The sequence below is a fragment of the Salvelinus alpinus genome, chromosome 14 (assembly GCF_045679555.1).
Source record: "Salvelinus alpinus chromosome 14, SLU_Salpinus.1, whole genome shotgun sequence".
Classification (NCBI taxonomy): domain Eukaryota; kingdom Metazoa; phylum Chordata; class Actinopteri; order Salmoniformes; family Salmonidae; genus Salvelinus; species Salvelinus alpinus.
In genome coordinates, this window is record NC_092099.1 from 9,162,194 (window position 1) to 9,188,741 (window position 26,548).

General features: G+C 45.9%; 1 protein-coding gene across 5 annotated transcripts in view; it reads left to right on the plus strand.

Moving 5' to 3' along the window:
- Positions 1–26,548, plus strand: part of hdac4 (histone deacetylase 4) — a 244,528-nt gene that overhangs the window by 108,338 nt on the left and 109,642 nt on the right. The window contains exon 1 of one of the 5 annotated variants that reach the window (XM_071340308.1): positions 7,217–7,396. The exons of the other annotated variants lie outside the window; for them this stretch is intronic. The gene's annotated coding sequence lies outside the window, so the exon portion shown is untranslated. Of the gene's footprint in view, positions 1–7,216; positions 7,397–26,548 lie in introns of those variants that run through there. 5 annotated transcript variants of the gene reach the window in all.

The window sequence follows — 26,548 nt, forward strand, 5'->3', positions numbered from 1 at the left end:
TTGGCTAGCTTGCTAGCTGGTTGGATGGCTGGCTGGTTTCAGTGGCGCATTTTTTCTTACATACTTAGACGTATCTAATCTAGCCACCACAACACTTTCTAGAACGTCAAAGGAAAGTCTAATGAAGTCCCCTAAACTTGTTCCAAATGCTGTCGAAGAACCCACAACCATAGTAAATGTTCACGTGAGCCCTCACTCGAGGAGTGCAGCAGGTCAGGCCAGTATAAGAGGGTACTCAGTAGTGTCCCGTTGTTCTCCTCTAGGATAGGCCACTAACTAGAAGCAAAAACAGCATGACCATCCATTTACTGTTCCCAGGTAACCCCTCTCTAACCTGCACACAAGTTTTAATGAAACTCTCTCTTCATCTGAGCTCCTCTCTTCTTTTCTCTCTTTCATCACCGGACTGCATGTCTCGTCTCCACTCGCTGTAGTTCTCAGTCAAAGTGCTGTGTGTGTGAGACAGAATGCGTGTGTCGGAGCCTCTTTGTGTGCAATGTGTCTGTGTGTGTGTGCGCACCTATCTTTGTTGTTAGAGGTGCTCTCTGCAAGCGCTCTGATTTTAGCAGGACATCTCTGTTTTATTAATGGTGTGTGTACGTGTGCCTGTGTTTTTGTGTCACCTAAGCCCTTGCTCCACACTCGTGGTTCACAGGAACATGGGATGAGCCAACCAACGCCATTCCAACACCAGCGCGGGAGTGACACGCCATCAACACATCAATAACACGTCACAATGTGACCGAGATTAGATTCGTAGTGGTGGAAGCCTGATACATCTTAATGTCATTTTTACTCACCGTTTACTTTTAGACTGATAGGACATAAGTAGAATATAGCTTTCACCCACCCTCTATGTTGGTAGCAGTGTCAAATTTCAATCCATTTTATTTTATAAAGCTAGTTGTCACAAAGTGCTGAACAGATACCCAACCTAAAACCCGAAAGAGAAAGCAATGCAGAGACAGAAGCACAGGGGCTAGGAAAAACTTCCTAGAAAGCAGGAACTTGGGAAGAAACCTTATTGCGGAACTAGGCTCTGATTGATGGCCAGTCCTCTTTTGGCTGTACAGATGAGGGAGGGGAGATGACGAGAGGGAGCCTCTTCTGATGATTGAGATGCAGCCCTGGGCTGCAAGTATTAAAACTCCTCCACTTCCGTTTGTTTATCACTCAACGTGAGGGAGGGAAAATGAATAGAAATATGGAGATGTGGCGCACTGGGATGTGTGTTAGACGCCCACATTACACTGCGTGAAAACCACAGCGCTGTTTTCATCAACATCGTTCCAGCTTGTCAGCAGCACCTGGCGCCAAATGCATACTTTAATAGTTGGTGGTTTCTCTCTGCCGAAGCCACATGTATCGACTGTGTGTGTGGGTTATTAGTCAACTCCAAAAGTGCAACACTTGCCCATCTGGAACTCCAGGCTCAAGCGTATGCTCAAAGTATTTGGACGCTTTTTGTTGGTAGAGTGTACTGGAGTGAGTGGAGAGGGATGTGTGTAACAGGAGGAAGAGGGGTGGGTGAGTAGGTTGGTTGGGACAGATATGTGTAACAGGAGGAAGAGGGATGGGTGAGTAGGTTGGTTGGGACATATACGTGTAACAGGAGGAAGAGGGGTGGGTGAGTAGGTTGGTTGGGACAGGTATGTGTAACAGGAGGACGAGGGGTGGGTGAGTAGGTTGGTTGGGACAGATATGTGTAACAGGAGGAAGAGGGATGGGTGAGTAGGTTGGTTGGGACAGATATGTGTAACAGGAGGAAGAGGGATGGGTGAGTAGGTTGGCTGGGACAGATATGTGTAACAGGAGGAAGAGGGGTGGGTGAGTAGGTTGGTTGGGACAGATATGTGTAACAGGAGGAAGAGGGGTGGGTGAGTAGGTTGGCTGGGACAGATATGTGTAACAGGAGGACGAGGGGTGGGTGAGTAGGTTGGTTGGGACAGATACGTGTAACAGGAGGAAGAGGGATGGGTGAGTAGGTTGGTTGGGACAGATACGTGTAACAGGAGGAAGAGGGATGGGTGAGTAGGTTGGTTGGGACAGATATGTGTAACAGGAGGAAGAGGGGTGGGTGAGTAGGTTGGTTGGGACAGATGTCTGTAACAGGAGGAAGAGGGATGGGTGAGTAGGTTGGTTGGGACAGATATGTGTAACAGGAGGAAGAGGGGTGGGTGAGTAGGTTGGTTGGGACAGATGTCTGTAACAGGAGGAAGAGGGATGGGTGAGTAGGTTGGCTGGGACAGATATATGTAACAGGAGGAAGAGGGATGGGTGAGTAGGTTGGTTGGGACAGATACGTGTAACAGGAGGAAGAGGGATGGGTGAGTAGGTTGGTTGGGACAGATATGTGTAACAGGAGGAAGAGGGATGGGTGAGTAGGTTGGCTGGGACAGATATGTGTAACAGGAGGAAGAGGGATAGGTGAGTAGGTTGGTTGGGACAGATACGTGTAACAGGAGGAAGAGGGATGGGTGAGTAGGTTGGTTGGGACAGATATATGTAACAGGAGGAAGAGGGATGGGTGAGCAGATTGGTTGGGACAGATACGTGTAACAGGAGGAAGAGGGATGGGTGAGTAGGTTGGTTGGTTGGGACAGATACGTGTAACAGGAGGAAGAGGGATGGGTGAGTAGGTTGGCTGGGACAGATATGTGTAACAGGAGGAAGAGGGATGGGTGAGTAGGTTGGTTGGGACAGATATGTGTAACAGGAGGAAGAGGGATGGGTGAGTAGGTTGGCTGGGACAGATATGTGTAACAGGAGGAAGAGGGATGGGTGAGTAGGTTGGTTGGGACAGATATGTGTAACAGGAGGAAGAGGGATGGGTGAGTAGGTTGGTTGGGACAGATATATGTAACAGGAGGAAGAGGGATGGGTGAGTAGGTTGGTTGGGACAGATATGTGTAACAGGAGGAAGAGGGATGGGTAAGTAGGTTGGCTGGGACAGATATGTGTAACAGGAGGAAGAGGGATAGGTGAGTAGGTTGGTTGGGACAGATACGTGTAACAGGAGGAAGAGGGATGGGTGAGTAGGTTGGTTGGGACAGATATATGTAACAGGAGGAAGAGGGATGGGTGAGCAGGTTGGTTGGGACAGATACGTGTAACAGGAGGAAGAGGGATGGGTGAGTAGGTTGGTTGGTTGGGACAGATACGTGTAACAGGAGGAAGAGGGATGGGTGAGTAGGTTGGCTGGGACAGATATGTGTAACAGGAGGAAGAGGGATGGGTGAGTAGGTTGGTTGGGACAGATATGTGTAACAGGAGGAAGAGGGATGGGTGAGTAGGTTGGTTGGGACAGATATGTGTAACAGGAGGAAGAGGGATGGGTGAGTAGGTTGGTTGGGACAGATATGTGTAACAGGAGGAAGAGGGATGGGTGAGTAGGTTGGTTTGGACAGATATGTGTAACAGGAGGAAGAGGGATGGGTGAGTAGGTTGGCTGGGACAGATATGTGTAACAGGAGGAAGAGGGATGGGTGAGTAGGTTGGTTGGGACAGATATGTGTAACAGGAGGAAGAGGGATGGGTGAGTAGGTTGGGACAGATATGTGTAACAGGAGGAAGAGGGATGGGTGAGTAGGTTGGCTGGGACAGATATGTGTAACAGGAGGAAGAGGGATAGGTGAGTAGGTTGGTTGGGACAGATACGTGTAACAGGAGGAAGAGGGATGGGTGAGTAGGTTGGTTGGGACAGATATATGTAACAGGAGGAAGAGGGATGGGTGAGCAGGTTGGTTGGGACAGATACGTGTAACAGGAGGAAGAGGGATGGGTGAGTAGGTTGGCTGGGACAGATATGTGTAACAGGAGGAAGAGGGATGGGTGAGTAGGTTGGTTGGGACAGATATGTGTAACAGGAGGAAGAGGGATGGGTGAGTAGGTTGGTTGGGACAGATACGTGTAACAGGAGGAAGAGGGATGGGTGAGTAGGTTTGTTTGGACAGATACAGTGGGGAGAACAAGTATTTGATACACTGCCGATTTTGCAGGTTTTCCTACTTACAAAGCATGTAGAGGTCTGTAATTTTTATCATAGGTACACTTCAACTGTGAGAGACGGAATCTAAAACAAAAATACAGAAAATCACATTGTATGATTTTTAAGTAATTAATTTGCATTTTATTGCATGACATAAGTATTTGATACATCAGAAAAGCAGAACTTAATATTTGGTACAGAAACCTTTGTTTGTAATTACAGAGATCATACGTTTCCTTTAGTTCTTGACCAGGTTTGCACACACTGCAGCAGGGATTTTGGCCCACTCCTCCATACAGACCTTCTCCAGATCCTTCAGGTTTCGGGGCTGTCGCTGGGCAATACGGACTTTCAGCTCCCTCCAAAGATTTTCTATTGGGTTCAGGTCTGGAGACTGGCTAGGCCACTCCGGGACCTTGAGATGCTTCTTACGGAGCCACTCCTTAGTTGCCCTGGCTGTGTGTTTCGGGTCATTGTCATGCTGGAAGAGCCAGCCACGACCCATCTTCAATGCTCTTACTGAGGGAAGGAGGTTGTTGGCCAAGATCTCGCGATCCATGGCCCCATCCATCCTCCCCTCAATACGGTGCAGTCGTACTGTCCCCTTTGCAGAAAAGCATCCCCAAAGAATGATGTTTCCACCTCCATGCTTCACGGTTGGGATGGTGTTCTTGGGGTTGTACTCATCCTTCTTCTTCCTCCAAACACGGCGAGTGGAGTTTAGACCAAAAAGCTCTATTTTTGTCTCATCAGACCACATGACCTTCTCCCATTCCTCCTCTGGATCATCCAGATGGTCATTGGCAAACTTCAGACGGGCCTGGACATGCGCTGGCTTGAGCAGGGGGACCTTGCGTGCGCTGCAGGATTTTAATCCATGACGGCGTAGTGTGTTACTAATGGTTTTCTTTGAGACTGTGGTCCCAGCTCTCTTCAGGTCATTGACCAGGTCCTGCCGTGTAGTTCTGGGCTGATCCCTCACCTTCCCCATGATCATTGATGCCCCACGAGGTGAGATCTTGCATGGAGCCCCAGACCGAGGGTGATTGACCGTCATCTTCAACTTCTTCCATTTTCTAATAATTGCGCCAACAGTTGTTGCCTTCTCACCAAGCTGCTTGCCTATTGTCCTGTAGCCCATCCCAGCCTTGTGCAGGTCTACAATTTTATCCCTGATGTCCTTACACAGCTCTCTGGTCTTGGCCATTGTGGAGAGGTTGGAGTCTGTTTGATTGAGTGTGTGGACAGGTGTCTTTTATACAGGTAACGAGTTCAAACAGGTGCAGTTAATACAGGTAATGAGTGGAGAACAGGAGGGCTTCTTAAAGAAAAACTAACAGGTCTGTGAGAGACGGAATTCTTACTGGTTGGTAGGTGATCAAATACTTATGTCATGCAATAAAATGCAAATTAATTACTTAAAAATCATACAATGTGATTTTCTGTATTTTTGTTTTAGATTCCGTCTCTCACAGTTGAAGTGTACCTATGATAAAAATTACAGACCTCTACATGCTTTGTAAGTAGGAAAACCTGCAAAATCGGCAGTGTATCAAATACTTGTTCTCCCCACTGTACGTGTAACAGGAGGAAGAGGGATGGGTGAGCAGGTTGGTTGGGACAGATATGTGTAACAGGAGGAAGAGGGATGGGTGAGTAGGTTGGTTGGGACAGATATGTGTAACAGGAGGAAGAGGGATGGGTGAGCAGGTTGGTTGGGACAGATATGTGTAACAGGAGGAAGAGGGATGGGTGAGTAGGTTGGTTGGGACAGATATGTGTAACAGGAGGACGAGGGGTGGGTGAGTAGGTTGGTTGGGACAGATACGTGTAACAGGAGGAAGAGGGATGGGTGAGCAGGTTGGTTGGGACAGATATGTGTAACAGGAGGAAGAGGGATGGGTGAGTAGGTTGGTTGGGACAGATACGTGTAACAGGAGGAAGATGGATGGGTGAGTAGGTTGGTTGGGACAGATATGTGTAACAGGAGGAAGAGGGATGGGTGAGTAGGTTGGTTGGGACAGATACGTGTAACAGGAGGAAGAGGGATGGGTGAGTAGGTTGGTTGGGACAGATATGTGTAACAGGAGGAAGAGGGATGGGTGAGTAGGTTGGTTGGGACAGATACGTGTAACAGGAGGAAGAGGGATGGGTGAGTAGGTTGGTTGGGACAGATATGTGTAACAGGAGGAAGAGGGATGGGTGAGTAGGTTGGTTGGGACAGATATGTGTAACAGGAGGAAGAGGGATGGGTGAGTAGGTTGGTTGGGACAGATATGTGTAACAGGAGGAAGAGGGATGGGTGAGCAGGTTGGTTGGGACAGATATGTGTAACAGGAGGAAGAGGGATGGGTGAGATAGGTTGGTTGGGACACATATGTGTAACAGGAGGAAGAGGGATGGGTGAGTAGGTTGGTTGGGACATATATGTGTAACAGGAGGAAGAGGGATGGGTGAGTAGGTTGGTTGGGACAGATATATGTAACAGGAGGAAGATGGATGGGTGAGTAGGTTGGTTGGGACAGATATGTGTAACAGGAGGAAGAGGGATGGGTGAGCAGGTTGGTTGGGACAGATATGTGTAACAGGAGGAAGAGGGATGGGTGAGCAGGTTGGTTAGGACAGATACGTGTAACAGGAGGAAGAGGGATGGGTGAGCAGGTTGGTTGGGACAGATATGTGTAACAGGAGGAAGAGGGATGGGTGAGCAGGTTGGTTGGGACAGATATGTGTAACAGGAGGAAGAGGGATGGGTGAGCAGGTTGGTTGGGACAGATACTGTATGTGTGAATACTAATAGAGTGTGAGTAACACTGGGAGGTGAGAGGGATGTAGTGGAGGTGGAACCCCACACCTGATGGTGTGTGTGTGTGTAGCTTGTTTAATTACTATGCGTTAGGCGTGTGTGTGTGTGTGTGTGTGTGTGTGTGTGTGTGTGTGTGTGTGTGTGTGTGTGTGTGTGTGTGTGTGTGTGTGTGTGTGGGGAGCCGGTTTTCCACAGTCCATTAATCTCAGCCCATTCTCCCTCAGCCAAAACAGCTTTCTCCCTCTCTACACAAATTAGCACCAGCCCACGCACTCACACATTGAGTGGGCTGTCAGACCAGGGTTGGCTACAGTACGCTCTCTCTTTCATTCTCTCTCTCTCTTTTAATAACCTTCTTTCTCTCTTTTTAAATCTCTCCCACTCGTGCTCTCTAACCAACCTTTCTCTTTCTCTCCCTCTCTCTCTATCTCATAGGGAAATGTCCTGTTGGGCCAATCTTTTGTTGAGCGAGGGCATAGGTGAAGGGGAGGAGGAGTGGAAGAGGGAGTGAAGGAGTGGTGAGCGGAGAGATAAGAGGATGGGAGACGAGAGAGCAGGATAGGAGACGAGAGAGGAGGAGAGGAGACGAGATGGGGGATACTGTAAGTGACAGACCCTGTTTGCTCGTCTCAGTCATTTCACTGAGCAGCCTTTATTTAGCATACTGAATTATAGATGAATGTTTAAGTGCTGGAGAGAGAGAGAGAGAGAAGATGGAGAGGTGGAGAGAGAGATATGGGGAAGATGAGAAAGAGAGACGCAGAGGATTGGAGAGAGTTAATGGAAGGGTGAGGGAAAGAGAGAGAGCGAGAAAGACCGGAAGAGAGGGAGAGGAAGAGCGGCACACTATGCAAATTAACCCTGATTCATTAGCATTTCAAAACTTGAGCATGAAAATCAGGAGAGTGCTGTGTGTGAGCCGGATCAAATTCATTCGCGCTCTCCCTCACCTTCCCTCTCTCGCTATCTCCCTCTCACAGTCCCTCTGCTCTCGCTCTTTCTGTCTTTCTCTCCCTCTCACAGTCCTACACTGTCTTTCTCTCCCTCTCACAGTCCTACACTGTCTTTCTCTCCCTCTCACAGTCCGACACTGTCTTCCTCTCCCTCTCACAGTCCGACACTGTCTTCCTCTCCCTCTCACAGTCCTACACTGTCTTCCTCTCCCTCTCACAGTCCTACACTGTCTTTCTCTCCCTCTCACAGTCCTACACGGTCTTTCTCTCCCTCTCACAGTCCTACACTGTCTTTCTCTCCCTCTCACAGTCCTACACTGTCTTTCTCTCCCTCTCACAGTCCTACACGGTCTTTCTCTCCCTCTCACAGTCCTACACGGTCTTTCTCTCCCTCTCACAGTCCTACACTGTCTTTCTCTCCCTCTCACAGTCCTACACTGTCTTTCTCTCCCTCTCACAGTCCTACACGGTCTTTCTCTCCCTCTCACAGTCCTACACGGTCTTTCTTTCCCTCTCACAGTCCTACACGGTCTTTCTTTCCCTCTCACAGTCCTACACGGTCTTTCTCTCTCTAACTCCCTCTTGGTCATTCATTTTCTATTCACATCTTTTATTTTACTCTCTCTGTTTCTCCCTCTCTCTCACATTCCCTCTCAATCTTTCCATTTGCAGCGAGCATACCCGTGCTCTTCATACCGCATGCACAGACACACTGCCACATCATTAATGCGTGCTGCAAGCTGATCAACTGGCACTGAGGCTCTGGCCCCATCCCAAATGGCACCCTATTCCCTTTGTAGTGCACTACTTTTGACCCATAGGGCTCTGGTCATAAGTAGTGCACTATATAGGGACTATGCCACCATGTAGGTTGCGTCCTCTGTCTTATAGGCGGGAAAAGATGCCCATGAGCTTCCTGTTTACCATTTGTTTTATACTCAAAGCTGCTTCCTGGGTTAGGTTTTGGGCCAGAGTAGAGGCAGATAAATATGCCCCCTAGACGCTGACCTAAGGTAAGTTTTGCAAACCACACACACACACACACACACACACACACACACACACACACACACACACACACACACACACACACACACACACACACACACACACACACACACACACACACACACTGGAAGACAGGACCCTCCCCCCGATCAGTCTGTCCTGTCTGGCACCTATACTGGTGCCCACTGGGTGGGGGCGGGGGAGGGGGGTGCAGTGGGAACTAGTTGAGCCATCTGCTTGCAGTATGTCAGCAGTATGTCATCTCTATACCCCATACAGAAAGCCGACTGTATCCTCCACTCGCTGTATTATGTCGTATTGCACTGGGTAGGGGCGGTCATTTTAGTCATCTCATCCGATGGCCACATACATTTTTTCCTACATAATTTCTTGATGTTTGTTGCCATCTTTCTCTTGCACTGAGTCACTCACTCCCTCATTCACACGCTCACTCACTCATTCACTAACTCACTCCCTCCCTCATTTGCTCGCTCGCTCAACGACTCACTCACGCCGCAAGCTCACTCTCTATAGCTCAGGTCTTTACAGTGTAATGTGTAGGTGATGTAAAGCACTCAACCATCCTAGTCACAACTTGGAAAATAGATCTGCCTCCCTCTTTGCTCGGTGGACATGTGGAAGTCTTAGTTCCTCTATTGTAAATACAGTGGTCAGATTGTTCGATTCAGGGGCTGATTAAACACCCATGCCATGTCGGTCGTTATGTCGAAGGGATTTTGATCCATCCAGTCAAATCATGTGTTGGTCTCATGTCCCCTTTATGGGGAACAAACACTGAACGTTAACCTGTACTCATTACTAAAGTACCCATTTTGACCTATTTTGACTTTATTAGTTATTGACCAACCTTAGTAATGCCTCATTCTATGTTGGAAAATGTGTTTTGTGCTATGACTAGGCTATATTTAAGTCGACTAGCATTTCCATTAGATATCATGATTACAAATGCAAGCTGTATGCATCAACTGCCTGAGTAGATGTCTTTGTGTTAGGCTTTATCTTTCCTGGCAGATGCTTACAGTGCATTCGGAAAGTATTCAAACCCCTTGACTTTTTCCACATTTTGTTACGTTACAGCCTTATCCCAAAATGGATTCAATTTTGACAAAGCCAAAACAGGTTAATAGAAATTTTTGCAAATCTATTATAAAACAGAAATACCTTATTTACATAAGTATTCAGACCCTTTGCTATGAGACTCTAAATTGAGCTTAGGTGCATCCTGTTTCCATTGATCATCATTGAGATGTTTCTACAACTTGATTGGAGTCCACTTGTGGTAAATTCAATTGATTGGACATGATTTGGAAAGGCACACACCTGTCTATATAAGGTCCCAGAGTTGACAGTGCATGACCGAGCAATAGCCAAGCTATGAGGTTGAAGGAATTGTCTGTAGAGCTTCGAGACAGGATTGTGTTGAGGCACAGATCTGGGGAAGGGTACCAAAACATTTCTGCAGCGTTGAAAGTCCCAAAGAACACAGTGGTCTCCATCATTCTTAAATGGAAGAAGTTTGGAACCTACAGGACTCTTCCTAGAGCTGGCTGCGTGGTAAAACTGAGCAATCGGGGGAGAAGGGCCTTGGTCAGGGAGGTGACCAAGATCCCAATGGTCACTCTGACAGAGCTCCAGAGTTCCTCTGTGGAGATGGGAGAACCTTCCATAAGGACAACCATCTCTGCAGCCTTCCACAAATCAGGCATTTATGGTAGAGTGGCCAGAAGGAAGCCACTCCTCAGTAAAAGGCACATAACAGCCCGCTTGGAGTTTGCCAAAAGGTACCTAAATCCTCTTAGACGATGAGAAACAAGATTCTCTGGTCTGATGAAACCAAGATTGAACTCTTTGGCCTGAACGCCAAGCGTCACATCTGGAGGAAACCTGGCACCATCCCTACGGTGAAGCATGGTGGTGGCAGCATCATGCTGTGGGAATGTTTTTCAGCGGCAGGGACTGGGAGACTATTCAGGATGGAGGGAAAGGTGAATGGAGAAAAGTACAGGGAGATCCTTGATGAAAACCTTCTCCAGAGCGCTCTGGACCTCAGATTGCGGTAAAGGTTCACCTTCCATCAAGACAACAACCCTAAGCACACAGCCAAGACAACGCAGGAGTGGCTTCGGGACAAATCTCTGAATGTCCTTGAGTGGCCCAGCCAGAGCCCGGACTTGAACCTGATCGAACATCTCTGGAGAGACCTGAAAATAGCTGTGCAGCGACGCTCCCCATCCAACCTAACAGAGCTTGAGAGGATCTGCAGAGAAGAATGGGAGTAAATTCCCAAATACAGGTGTGCCAAGCTTGTAGCGTTATACCCAAGAAGACTCGAGGCTGTAATCACTGCCAAAGGGGCTTCAACAAAGTACTGAGTAAAGGGTCTGAATACTTATGTACATTTATTATTTCAGTTGTATTTTTAATACATTTGAAAAAATGTCTAAAAAACATTTTTTTCTTTGTCATTATGGGTTATTGTGTGTAGATTGATGAGGGGAAAAATAATAATTTAATCAATTTTAGAATAAGGCTGTGACGTAACAAAATGTGGAAAAAGTCAAGGGGTTTGAATACTTTCCGAATGCACTGTATTACTGAAGGAACAAGACAAATATAGAATGTCTGTGCTGTATACAATTTAGATCCAAACTTGACATTTGGTGACAGCGGTGGGATCCATGTTTAATCCATTGCCTCTATAGCGCAGTGTAGTTGAGGGAAACAGACAGGGGCATTGTGTGATGACTGGCTGTGGATTTGGCCTCGTGGAGAGAGAGGGGGCGGATGAGAGGAGGGGGAAAGAGGGAGCAGGAGAGGAGGACAGGAAGCGGGGGAGAGTAGTCCAGAGGACAGGCATCACGGGTCACCTTGACCCCTCCGTGGGGGCCGTCTGCTACAGCAGAGCTACCGCTGGGTTAGCAGAGACCACTCTGCTCACTAGACCGCAGTGCCGGTGTGTGTGCGCTGTGTGTGTCTGTGTGTCTGTGTGCGTGCGTTTGCTTGTGTAATAAACCCATGCTTGCTTGTGTATATGTCTATTTTGGTATGCGCCGTCTATGTGCATATCTTATAAAACAAACAGATAACAAAAGTTATAGATTTCCAAACGAACAGAGTAACCGACCTTTTAGCTAATTTTAGCAGAGTGATTAAACCACTAAGGGACCAGAGAGTCCACAGAGTGATTTGCGGCAGTTCATTTTCACAATGAAAGGCCACCCGCCTGCTGTACATGTGTTTGCAGATGGGGCACCCCTCCTCTACTCGAGCTCTGGTGCCAGCCTCACAGATGGCCTTGACGGCTCCTGCTCTGTCCCCCGCGTTGGCATCGGTGCCCGGTCGTGCTGCCAGGGCAAGCGGGCGGTAGCAGGGAGCCAGCTGCCTCAGTTCTGGAGAACCGCAACACACACACACACGCTGTGGAAGTGGTGGTGCGCATGTGCGCACACACATACATTGACTGACACATCAATCATTGCTCAAGGACTTATCTTCTTGACCTCTTGATGAACTGGTGGTTTTTGAGTACCTTTACCTTTTAAAATAGCAGACTTCTACATGAAGTGCATGACAATGGAAGCGTCTCTCTCTTCCTCCCACTTCTCACTTCTTTCAAAACCTTTATCCCTTACATATGCATCATACTAAGTGAAGTTGATCGCTCATATTCCCTGTCGATGAAATCACCCTACCAATAAACTGACCGAACGATTGATTGATTTGTGTGCCCTTGTATCAAGAGTCTCAGCTTCCCAGTCCATTGAGTCTGGTCCCTGAGAGAGAATAGGAACAATCTCGCCAGGCCCACGCCCTGCCCATTAAGACGAATGTTGTTAGGCGCTGGAGCCTGCTAGCTTAGCACTTAGTGCTGTAGAACGACTGGCCCAGAGTAATGCTGTAATACTACACCAACTGGCCTTGTGGCTGATCAATAGAACGTATGCCAGGGCCGCCCTCACGCTCTCTCGTTGCTTACTCAACAGTTGTTCCAGTTGTTTGAGACAGGTTTCATCCCTACTTCAATTATCCCTAGGAGGATACACACACACTACACACACATTATGTCCGGTAGTAAAAAGGACCTAAGTCGAGATACATTCATCAATGTTAAGCTTTAGCTCAGTGTTTCCCATCTCCATTCCATGAGTACCCACAACAGCACTCATTTATGTTGTGGCCCCGGGCAAAAAACACCTGATTCATTTAATTGAGGGCTTGATGATGAGTTGACAAGTTGAATCAGGTGTGCTTGTCCTGGGCCACAATAAAAAATGTTTACTGTTGGGGGTACTCGTGACTGGAGTTAGGAAACACTGCTTCAGATGGACCCGGGGCAACACACGTTTGATTTGTCACATGCACAAGTACCGCGAAATGCTTAAATTGTAAGCCCTGCCCAACGATATCAAATAGTATAAAAACACGATCAATAAGAAATAAGAGAGGAAGCTATATACAGGGTCAGTGCCAGCACCAAATGCACAATGTGCAGGGATACTGGAGTATTTGAGGTAGATATGTACATGCAGGCAGGGATTAGGAGAAAGTGACTGGTAGCAGGATATATAATAATAATTAACAGTATGGCAGCAGCATAAGTGGTGGGTGTTAGTGTAGGCGTGATAGCCACTTTATTAAAGAAAAATGTACTTACTATGACTGATATGTGGTTGTCACACCTAGCTATCTTAAGGTGAATGCACTTAACCGTAAGTCGCTCTGGATAAGAGTGTCTGCTAAATTACTACAATGTCAAATGTGATAGGCAGATATATAGTACCAGTCAAAAGTTTGGACCCACCTACTCATTCCAGGGTTTTTCTTTATTTTTGCCATTTTCCTCATTGTCAAATAATAGTGAAGACATCAAAACTATGAAATACCACATATGGAATCAGTAACCAAAAAAGTGTTATCCAAATCAAAATATATTTCATATTTGAGATTCTTCAAAGTAGCCACCCTTTGTCTTGATGACAGCTATGTACATTCTAGGCATTCTCTCAACCAGCTTCATGAGATAGTCACCTGGAATGCATTTTAATTAACAGGTATGCCTTGTTAAAAGTACTTTTGTGGAATTTATTTCCTTCTTAATGTGTTTGAGCCAGACAGTTGTGTTGTGACAAGGTAGGGGTAGTATTAGGGTTGCAAAGGATCGGAAACTTGCCGGTAAATTTCGGATTTTTGCTTAAATTCATCAAAAAAATTAGCTTATAACAGTGAACCACATACACATAAGGCAATTCTAGGTTTTGTGGCATATTTTGGTTAAACTATCCCCAATTCAATGGAATTGCAACCCTCTGCATGCACAGTGCATTCTTCCATCACATGTGCAGTGCACTCTCCCATCACATGTACAGCTGATTCTCAAGATCTTGCACACAAATGAGATGCTATTGAGCCCACACTACTACACTGTCTGAGCCATGGATGACATGCTTTCTGGTAAGTTTTTTTATTACAATACTGGGTGGGGTGAATATATTGTATATGACATACATGATGTCTTGTTAACTAGTAAATGGTAGCCTACAGCAAAGTGTGTTTAAATCATTTCTAACTTGCTAACAATTTCTGCTAGTTAGTTTTTGCCACCATGTGGATTTGAGCTTGCTAAATGAGGAGTGTTAATTCACCTGTTTCCATACATGTTTAATTTTAAAACATTTATCTTACAAAGGAGTTGTTTAATCTAACTGCTTAACTATTTATCTGTACATGGAATTGTATTTGTTTTTTAAACATTTTTTTCCCTAATCTTTACAGGAAAATGCAACCGGCACTATCTGATGTGTGGAGACTTTTCACTGCAGCTAATATAGAAGGAAAAGCTGTGTACATTTGCAAATACCGTGCCAAATCATGTGAAGAATGCAACAAAGATGCAGAATCATCTGGCCAAGTGCATAAAGTTCCCTCGTTGCTCACACCAATCAACCTCTGACAAAAGTCCCTCTGCTTCTATTCGAGGTGAAAATGATGGATCAGACACCTTATCGATAGCAACAGCTCATGGTCCTCCTGGAATCAGACGTTTTTTTTTACTCAATGGAGGTACGTAGTCATAGAAATGCTGATGAATGTCTTGCTCAAGCTGTGTATGCAACTGGTTCAGCTCTGATGCTCACAGGCAATGTGTATTGGAAGAGATGTCTGAGTGTTCTTTGCCCAGCATACACCCCCTCCAACCAGACATGCTTTATCTACTCATTTGCTGGAAGCGGAGTTCAACAGAGTTCAAGTGAAGGTCAAGCAAATTATAGAGAAAGCGGTCTCTATTGCAATCATCTCTGATGGGTGGTCGAATGTTCGTGGGCAAGGAATAATTAACTACATCATCTCCACCCCTCAACCAGTATTATACAAGAGCACAGACACAAGGGACAACAGACAGGCCGGTCTCTACATTGCAGATGAGCTGAAGGCAGTCATCAATGACTTTGGACCACAGAAGGTATTTGCACTGGTGACAGACAATGCTGCGAACATGAAGGCTGCTTGGTCTAAAGTGGAGGAGTCCTACCCTCACATCACACCCATTGGCTGTTCTGCTCATGCATTGAATCTGCTCCTCAAGGACATCATGGCACTGAAAACAAAGGATACACTCTACAAGAGAGCCAAGGAAATGGTTAGGTATGTGAAGGGTCATCAAGTTATAGCAGCAATCTACCTCACCAAGCAAAGTGAGGAGAATAAGAGCACCACATTGAAGCTGTTCAGCAACACCCGCTGGGTGCCAATATGGACAGCCCCATCAAGAGAATCCTCCTGGATGATGCATTTTGGGAGAGAGTGGTAAGCAGCCTGAAACTCCTGGAACCTATAGCAGTAGCGATTGCACGGATTGAGGGAGACAATGCCATCTTGTCTGATGTTCAGACTCTGCTTGCAGATGTAGGAGAAGAAATCCGTACTGCCCTGTTCACTTCACTGTTGCTCCAAGCAGAGGAAACTGCAGTTCTGAAATACATCATAACGCGTTAAGACTTCTGCCTGAAGCCCATACACACCGCAGCGTACATGTTGGACTCCATGTATGCTGGCAAGAGCATCCTGTCTGGTGCAGAGATCAAAAAGGCCTATGGTGTCATCACTACCATGTCTCGCCACCTTGGCCTGGATGAGGGCAAGGTTCTTGGCAGTCTGGCAAAGTACACTTCCAAGCAAGGGCTTTGGGATGGAGACGCAATATGGCAGTCGTGCCAAAATATCTCATCAGCCACCTGGTGGAAGGGACTTTGTGGATCTGTGGCTCTTTCCCCTGTTGCCTCCATCATCCTCCAAATCCCACCAACATCAGCCTCCTCAGAGCGCAACTGGTCCTTGTTTGGGAACACACACACCAAGCACGCAACAGGCCGACCAATACAAGGGTTGAAAAATTGGTGGTCATCTGGGCAAATTTGAGTCTTTTTGAGCCTGACAACGATCCATCCTCAACAAGGTTGGAAAGTGACAGGGAAGATGAGGCCTCAGAGTGATTTTCTAGAGGTGTACATTGAGGAGGTCCAGGGAGAAGACATGGAATCCTGAGAGGAAGACATTCAAAGCTTTAGTTTCTAGAGTATCATTTTACAGATGTATGTTGAAAATGTTTTTGGGAGATGTGATGGATCATTGGGGATCAATATTCCCTTTCTTTTGTTGTTCAGTGAAATCATCCCATGTGAACTCATTTAATTAAAGTTCAATTCGTAACTTTAAAAAAACGTATTTTATTTCTATTGTATGGATTTAATCATTTGCTATTATGTCTACGTATGATAAGGTACAAGGTTTGTTTGTCTTCATCTGATGTAGTAAATATATCCAATGCAAAAAAATTCTACATTTAAATGGTATTAATATTAATTTGCATATATTTCTGTTAATTCTCATATATTCCCGTTAATTTCCACAGAAAGTTTCCACCTCTGAAAATTCCCCAAAATCTGCAACGCTAGATGGTATACAAAAGACTAAGTCCATATTATGTCAAGAACAGCTCAAATAAATAATGAGAAATGACAGTCCATCATTGCTTTAATACATGAAGGCCCGTCAATTTGAACTTTGAAAGTTTCTTCAAGTGCAGTCGCAAAAACCATCAAGCGCTATGATGAAACTGGCTCTCATTACGACCGCCACATGAAAGGAAGACCCAGAGTTACCTCTGCTGCAGAGGTTAAGTTTGTTAGAGTTACCAGCCTCAGAAATTGCATCCCAAATAAATGTTTCACAGAGTTCAAGTAACAAACACATCTCAACATCAACTGTTCAGAGGAGACTGCGTGAATCAGGCCTTCATGGTCGAATTGCTGCAAAGAAACCACTACTAAAGGACACCAATAAGAAGAGACTTGCTTGGGCCAAGAAACACAAGCAATGGACATTAGACCGGTGGAAATCTGTCCTTTTGGTCTGATGAGTACAAATGTGACATTTTTGGTTCTAACTGCCATGTAGTGAAGGAAAAGCAGCCAACAAGTGCTCAGCATATGTGGGAACTCCTTCAAGACTGTTGGAAAAGCATTCCAGGTGAAGCTGGTTGAGAGAAGGCCAAGCGTGTGCAAAGCTGTCATCAAGGCAAAGGGTGGCTACTTTGAAGAATCTAAAATATAAAACATTTTGATTTGTTTAACACTTTTTTTGTTTACTACATGATTTCATGTGTAGAATAATGAGTAGGTGTGTCTAAACTTTTGACTGGTACTGTACATGTAAACAGGGCTGAAAAATGACTGGTAGTAGGAATATATAAATGCTTATGGTAATAAACTAATGGTAACATATACATGTAAACAGGAGTATTACTGACCAGTAGCAGGATAAATAGATGGATACTAATGGTAATGATAATCAGTATTCAATGAACAGCACCATAGTGGTAGTAATGCATCTAGCAGCAGTTTAGGTGTGAAGGGGAGCAGTAGTTGTTAGCCATTTAACAGTCTTATGGCCAGGGGTTATGAGCTGTTTAGGAGTCTGTTGCTCAGAGCCTTTATGCACCAGTACTGCCTGCCAGACCGGAGCATGGAGAACAGTCCATGCCTTGGGTGGCTGTAGTCTTTGGCAATATTTCAGGCCTTTCTCAGACACCACCTAGCATTTACGTCCTGGATGGCTGGGAGCTCACCCCCAGTGATAGGCTGGGCTGTCCTCACCACCCGCTGTAGTGCCTTCCAGTCGAGGGCGGTGCGTGCGATTGCCATAACAGACAGTGGTACAACCGGGTCAGGATGCTCTTGATGGTGCAGCTGTAAAGTTCTTAAGGATCTGAGGGGCCATGCCAAATCATTTCAGCCTCCTTCTTCACAACTGTGCTGGTGTGAGAGTGCCACGTTAAATCCTCAGTGATGTGGACACTGAGGAACTTGAAGCTTTCGACCCTCCACTGCAGCCCCATCAATGTGGATGGGGGTGTGCATCCGCCCCCGTTTCCTGTAGTCCACAATCAGCTACTTGGTCTTACTGACGTTGAGGGTGAGATTGTGCTCCTGGCACCACACTGCCAGGTCTCTGACCTCCTCCCTGTAGGCTGTCTCATCGCCATTGGTGATCAGGCCTACCACCGGCGTGTCGTCAGCAAACTTTATGATGGAGTTGGAGTCGTGCGTGGCCACACAGTCTTGGGTGAAAAAGGAGTACAGCACACACCCCTGGGAGGGCCCCATGTTGAGGGTCAGCGTGACGGAGTTGTTGTTGCCTACTCTTACCACCCGGGGTCAGCCAGTCAGGGAGTCCAGGATCCAGTTGCAGAGGGAGGTGTTCAGTCGCAGGATCCCGAGCTTAGTGACGAGCTTGGAGGGCACTATGATGTTGACATTGACCTCCTACCCAGGGACTGGTGACCTCACAGAGAGACTAGGATAGAGAGGAGGAGTGAATGGAGATGGAGAAAGGGATGACAGAGAGAGAGAGAGAAATCAAGAGAAAGAAGGGTAAAATAAAGAAGGGCATGAGAGAGGTAAAAGAGTAGATAGTCTGGCAAAATGGAGTTACAAACAGAATGATATAACTGCAGACGTGCCGTAGGGTATGCCCTCCATATATCTTAGTCTGACCTCTTTAAACACACACACACACACACAGGCTAGACTGAAATTAAATCTGGTGAAGGGTAAGGCAAGGAGCTGAGGCACAGACTTGTTTTTGTCTTCCGACAGAGCGGGCAATGCGCTAACCTACTTTATCCGCCTTAGTGGCATTATCCTGAAAGCAATATCAGGTTGAGCGTTTATTGTCTAGGAGTATGTGTGTGTGTGTGTGTGTGTGCGCGGGTGTGTGCATGCGTGGTTATGGGTGTGGTGGGGCTCCATTTTACCATGTTATAAATGTTGTATAGGGCATAGTCGGATTTAGGCACGCCGTCTGTCTGGCAGTCAGTGACCATAGAGAAAGACATCTGGAGATTGTGACCTGAGAGAGCAACGTCTGACCGTACTGTACATTAGTTTACTGTTTACACTTCATTAACCCTCGATTCACCACCTAAATCACCATATAAATGTTTACATGTGTACCAGCTTTGATATAGTTGGGTTAGGTGGCTATGTGGAAAGGCGGTATACGTAAGACTCCTCCCACCTCTAATACGCTCTACTCTTCCTCTGAACTTGCTGTCTCACCTCTTAAGGCAAAGGGCTTATTGTTTTAAGTATTTTAAAAGCCATACTGGGGTTATATATGTCAGTATATAGCTCACTGCATCTATTATCCATGACCACCATATGGTCTAAAGGCCTTGTTGGGGCTTCCAGCTCCCGGACACTAGACCACTGTGACCAAAGCTCTGTCAGCTGATCCGGGAAAGAGCCTCCATTATGGGGAAGCTAACCAAATGGAGCCAGAGGCTAATGGTTAATGTTAGCGTATAGCATCCTCCCTCTGAGGTGATGTCTAGGGTAAGCGCTAGCAGCATTAACGTCCCGACCCCCTACCGCAGTGGTGTTTTGTTTAGAGTGTCTTAGGCTGTTTGAGACCACACTGGTCTGGAAAGGAGGATGTTTGTAAATGCAATATTAGCTCAGAAATTGTGCAATGAGTCTGGTATGGCAATTAAGTCTGGCAACCCAACTGATTGGCAAACGTACTGCAAATTAAGAAATCATGTGACTAAACACATAAATAAAATAAATAAAAACTACTCTATGAAACAAAGAGAAATTATATAAAGAATGATAGTAAAAAGCTTTGGGGCACCTTAAATGAAATTTTGGGGGAAAAAAGCCAACTTGGCTCATTCATTCATTGAATCAGATGGCTCATCACAAAGCCCACTGATATTGCAAACTGCTTTAATTACTTTTTCATTGGCAAGATAAGCAAACTTAGGGATGACATGCCAGCAACGAACGCTGACACTACACATCCAAGTATATCGGACCAAATTATGAAAGACAAGAATTGTACTTGTGAATTACTTAAAGTCAGTGTGGAAGAGGTGAAATAATTGTTGTCTATCAACAATGACAAGCCACCGGGGTCTGACAATCTGGATGGAAAATTACTGAGGATAATAGCAGATGATATTGCTACTCCTATTTGCCACATCTTCAATTTAAGCCTACTAGAGAGTGTGTGCCCTCAGGCCTGGAGGAAGCTAAAGTCATTCCGCTACCCAAGAATAGTAAAGCTCCCTTTACTGGCTCAAATAGCTGACCAATCAGCTTTTAACAACCCGTAGTAAACTTCTGGAAAAAATGGTGTTTGACCAGATACAATGCAGTTTTACAGTAAACAAATTGACAACAGAATTTCAGCATGCTTATAGAGAAGGACACTCAACAAGCACAGCACTTACACAAATGACTGATGATTGGCTGAGAGAAGTTGATGATAAAATTATTGTGGTGGCAGTCTTGTTAGACTTCAGTGCAGCTTTTGACATTATCGATCATAGTCTGCTGCTGGAAAAACATATGTGTTATGGCTTTACACCCCCTGCTATAATGTGGATAAAGAGTTACTTGTCTAACAGAACATAGAGGGTGTTCTTTAATGGAAGCCTATCAAATATAATCCAGTTAGAATCAGGAATTCCCCAGGGTAGCTGTTTAGGCCCCTTGCTTTTTTACTATTTTTCCTAACGACATGCCACTGACTCTGAGTAATGCCAGAGTGTCTATGTACGCAGATGACTCAACACTATACACGTCCGCTACTACAGCGACTGAAATGACTACAACACTCAACAAGAGCTGCAGTTAGTTTCAGAGTGGGTGGCAAGGAATAAGTTAGCCCTAAATATTTCTAAAACTAAAAGCATTGTATTTGGAACAAAACACTCACTAAACCTCAACTAAATCTTGTAATAAATCATGTGGAAATAGAGCAAGTTGAGATGACTAAACTGCTTGGAGTAACCCTATGGAGTAAACTGTCATGGTCAAAACATATTGATGCCGTAGTAGCTAAGATGGGGAGAAGTCTGTCTATGATAAAGCGATGCTCTGCCTTCTTAACAACACTATCAACAAGGCAGGTCCTACAGGCCCTAGTTTTGTCGCACCTTGACTACTTTTCAGTCGTGTGGTCAAGTGCCACAAAAAAAGGACTTACGAAAATGTAAATTGGCTCAGAACAGGGCAGCATGGCTGGCCTTTGGATGTACACAGAGAGCTAATATGAATAATATGCATGTAGTGAGGAAGTCAATCTCTCCATTTTCAGCCAGGAGATATTGACTTCATCACTACTTTTATTTATGAGAGGTATTGACATGTTGTATGCACCGAGCTGTCTGTCTAAACTACTGGCACACAGCTCGGACACCCATGCATAGCCCACAACACATGCCACAAGAGGTCTCTTCACAGTCCCTAAGTCCAGAACAGACTATGGGAGGCACACAGTACTACATAGAGCCATGACTACATGGAACTCTATTCAACATCAAGTAACTGACGCAAGCAGAAAAATTTGATTTGAAAAAACAGATAAAAAAACACCTTATGGAACAGCGGGGACTGTGAAGCACAAACATTGACACAGACACAAGCGCACACACACACACACACACACACACACACGATAACATACTCACTATACATACACATGGATTTAGTACTGTAGATATGTGGTAGTGGTGGAGTAGGGGCCTGAGGGCACACGGTGTGTTGTGAAATCTGTGAATGTATTGTAATGTTTTTAAAATTGTATAAACTGCCTTAATTTTGCTGGACCCCAGGAAGAGTAGCTGCTGATTTGGCAGCAGCTAATGGGGATCCATAATAAATACAAATACAAATTGGTTCTCTCCAGTGGAGGCTCCTCAGATGAGGAAGGGGAGGACCATCCTCAGTGAATTTCATACAAATCTAGAGTGAAACATAAAAAAAGTGATACTTTTTTTTTTAGATATAACTATACAGCTAGAGACACCAGTTAGACCTCTCACTCAATAACTGTGTAATATTTTTTCATATCGTTCACCTACTCCAAAACATCAATGAATATTCTTATTGTGTTACTGAATGTATCCAGAGTATTTTCAGATTTCGTTATTGACAATGCTGTGTAAAGTACAGTAAATGTAAAATACACATAAAATCAAGTGTAATGTTTGGATTCAGTCTTGTGTCAGGTGAACTGTGTCTTCACCTTTGGTCTGATCATTTCTCCAAAAGTGTTCTCTCTCAATTGCTACCATGGTCATGCTTTTTATAGTTCTTCTGTTAGAAACATTTCAATTTGTCCCTGTCCATATAGACCAATTTCCACGAGTGTAACGGGTTAAGGTGACGGACTTGGATAAGGCCGGTGTAGGCCGTCATTGTAAATAAGAATTAGTTCTTAACTGACTTCCCTAGTTAAATAAAGGTTAAATATAAAAATCAAGGCCCTGGGACAGACTAGTGTCCTGTACAAGGAGTGTTAGGCTAGTTCTTGTACATCAAGATGCAAAAAAAGGAGATAGGCTTCTGCCCTGAGGCCTGTTAAGCACAGCCGAGAGCTGCCGAGTGACCCGAGCCTACCAGATGAGCTAAATAACTTCTATGCTCGCGTCGAGGCAAGTAACACTGAAACATGCATGAGAGCATCAGCTGTTCCGGATGACTGTGTGATCATGATCTCCTCAGCCGATGTGAGTAAGACCTTTAAACAGGTCAACATTCAGACGGATTACCAGGACGTGTACTCCGAGCATGCGCTGACCAACTGGCAGGTGTCTTCACTGACATTTTCAACCTGTCACTGACTGAGTCTGTAATACCAACATGTTTCAAGCACCATAGTCCCTGTGCCCAAGAACACGAAGGTAACCTGCCTAAATGACTACAGACCCGTAGCACTCACGTCTGTAGCCAAGAAATGCTTTGAAAGGCTGGTCATGGCTCACATCAACACCATTATCCCAGAAATTTGTATACCGCCCCAACAGATCCACAGATGATGCAATCTCTATTGCACTCCACACTGCCCTTTCACACCTGAACAAAAGGAACACCTATGGGAGAATGCTATTCATTGACTACACCTCAGAGTTCAACACCATAGCTCATCACTAAACTAGGGACCCTGGGATTAAACATCTCCCTCTGCAACTGATCCTGGACTTCCTGACGGGCTGCCCCCAGGTGGTGAGGGTAGGTAACAAAACATCCGCCACACTGATCCTAAACACGGGGCCCCTAAGTGGTGCGTGCTCAGTTCCCTCCTGTACTCCCTGTTCACTCATGACTGCACGGCCAGGCACAACTCCAACACCATCATTAAGTTTGCTGATGACACGTAGGCCTGATCACAGACAACAATGAGACAGCCTAAAGGGAGGAGGTCAGAGACCTGACCGTGTGGTGCAAGAACAACAACCTCTCCCTCAATGTTGTCAATACAAAGCAGATGGATGATTGTGGACTACAGGAAAAGGAGGACCGAGAACGCCCCCATTCTCATCGACAGGGCTGTTGTAGAGCAGGTTGAGAATTTCAAGTTCCTTGGCGTCCACATCAACAAACTGACATGGTCCAAGCACACCAAGACTGTTGTGAAGAGGGCATGACAAACCTATTCCCCCTCGGGAGACTGAAAATATTTGGCATGGGTCCTCAGATCCTCAAAAGGTTTTACAGCTGCACCATCGAGAGCTTCCTGGCGGGTGGCATCACTGCCTGGTATGGCAACTGCTCGGCCTCCGACCTCAAGGCACTATAGAGGGTAGTGCGTACAGCCCAGTACATCACTGGGGCCAAGCTTCCTGCCATCCAGGACCTCTATACCAGGCGGTGTCAGAGGAAGGCCCTAAAAATTGTCAAAGACTCCAGCCACCCTTGTCATAGGCTGTTCTCTCTGCTACCGCACGGCAAGCGGTACCGGCGCGCCAAGTCTAGGTCCAAGAGGCTTCTAAACAGCTTCTAACCCCAAGCCATAAGACTCCTGAACATCTAATCAAATGGCTACCCAGACTATTTGCATTGCCCCCCCCCCCCCACGCTGCTCTGTTATTATCTATGCATAGTCACTTTAATAACTCTACCTACATGTACAGATTACCTCAATTACCTCGACACCGGTGCCCCCGCACATTGACTCTGCACCGGTACCCCCTGTATATAGCCATTTTATATATATACCATTTTATATGCTTCTACTCTTGTACCCCTCTGATAGTGCTAGTGATGCTAACTATAGGGTCGTGGTTTTGATCCACATGATTTAAAGTGCACTGGACTGGGCTAGCGAGCTAGCATAGCTAACAGCTAATGGCCCCCTCTCTACTGCAACCACTCTTGATTACGCTAGCACGGCATTACCATTGAGGGAGTGGTGGATGGAAAAGTAAAAGGGAGGGAGGGAGTCAGTAAAAATGGATGATTTGTGCTCGTCATGCGCCCAAAAACTCAGACCGGCCGATTGTTTTTAAAACCAAGAGGGGGGCCATTGATGTTTCCAAGACTGTTTGTTGTTCAGAACAAAGGCAAGTAGATTTGTTGTTGGTGTGTTGGTTTAGTTCAGTAATGGGTTAGGGGGCACAGTGCTTGTTAGCAGAGCAGAGGCAGGCAGGCAGCCTTAGTTGTGCATTTTGATTGTTATTCCTAGAATCCACAGGAGGCTGCAGAGGGGAGGATGGAAACCATGTGTTTGATGTATTTGATACCATTCCACTCATTCCGCTCCAGTCATTACCACGAGCCCAACCTCCCGTGCTTGAATCTGTCTATCTATGTGTGTTCAGGTGTGTGTGGTTGTGTGTGTCTGTGCCTGCTGTGCGCGTCCGTGTTTGTGTGTTTGTGTGTGCGTAGAAGCCCAATTGTGTGTCTGAATGAACGTCCTTTGTCTCGGTCAGGCCTTGTGCGCTGACATGAGAAGAAACAGCCATTCATGGCTGCAATTAGGTGCTGGGGATAAACTAACAAGCTAACAAACACCGCATCAACTTTGTTTTCAGGAATATAATAATTGCTCCTCCCTTCTAGCAAAGGGCCTCTGGCTGGCTCCCTGAAACACTAGCAAAAGGAAGGCCTTCAGTCTCCAACAATGTCTCTCTCGCACGCACACATGCGTGTTCACACACACAGAAACACACACAGACTGAACCAAACCCCTCTGTCAGTTTCCAAACACTCTCTCTGTGAAAGGCAATGCTAGCTAGTAGCTAACGCTATACGTAATTCCTCAAACATTTCATTTAACGTTTGCTCTATGTACAATTAACATTGCGGCATTAATCAAAGGGGCGACCACATCTTGCTCCGGCACCGGCCCGCTCGATGTAGCGTGTTTCACCGTGATGACCTGATTGTATGTCTGTCTCAGGCTCCTGTAGAAAGGGCTAACGTGACTTGGCTAACTTGTAGAGAGAGGGGGAGAGAGAATGAAAGAGAGAGGGAGACGAGGTATTATAAATAATATAAATCAATAATAAATTAGGGTTTATTTCACACATTTGGAGTCAGGCTAGTGTCTCGAAGGGAAAGGAGGAAATAATTGTAGCAGAGGGAGGGGTAAAAGTCTCTCTCTGTTGGAGTTGGAGTTGACGTTGTCCTCCCGAGCTTCTTGTTTTGGAGCGGACTCCCGACACATGACTTATTTATCAGCCTCATCTGCCAGCCTGCCACGCGGATTCCTACACAGACTCGCACTGCATCATTACGGCCGATGCATTATTTACAGCACACGCAGCACACTGTTCTGGCAGGTGTTTAGACGGCTCCCACATGCCAGCAGACGGAGAACACAACCCAAAACCACCCCAGAGAAGGAGAGGAAAGTTAACAAACACACCTCACTGTCACTCTAGACTTCCTCCGTAATAATGGAATGGAATTTGGAAGGGTGCTGGCTCATGAATATGCCTAATCGTCTCCATACCTTCCATGCCTAGGGAAGTTGACACTATTTCCGTCTCGTCAAGGTGGCCCTCAATCCAGAGGTGGAAATAAAAACATATGAGTTTGTGTGCGCACAGAGGTCCATGTGGGGGTGGTGTGTATGTGGGTGTCTGTGTGTGTGTGTGTGGGGCGGAGGTTAAATGGAAAGAAACCAAACTTCGTTCTGGGTTATATTAGCCACAAGTGGGCATGGCTGAATTTGTTATCAGTGAGGTAGATAAAACATCATTTTTTTTTTTATATATATGTTTTTTTATGTGCACTTCCACCTAGGCATGCATGGTTATCTATATACTTCCGTGTGTGTGTTTCTGTGTGTGTGTGTGCGCATCTGAGTGTGAGGAGGGTTTTCCCCCCCTGTGTTTTGGTCCATTGACAGTGTGAGCCATTAGGTGTTATTGACGTCAGGCACGTTTGAGCTCAAAGATAAGGTGGCCTAATCACATCCAGG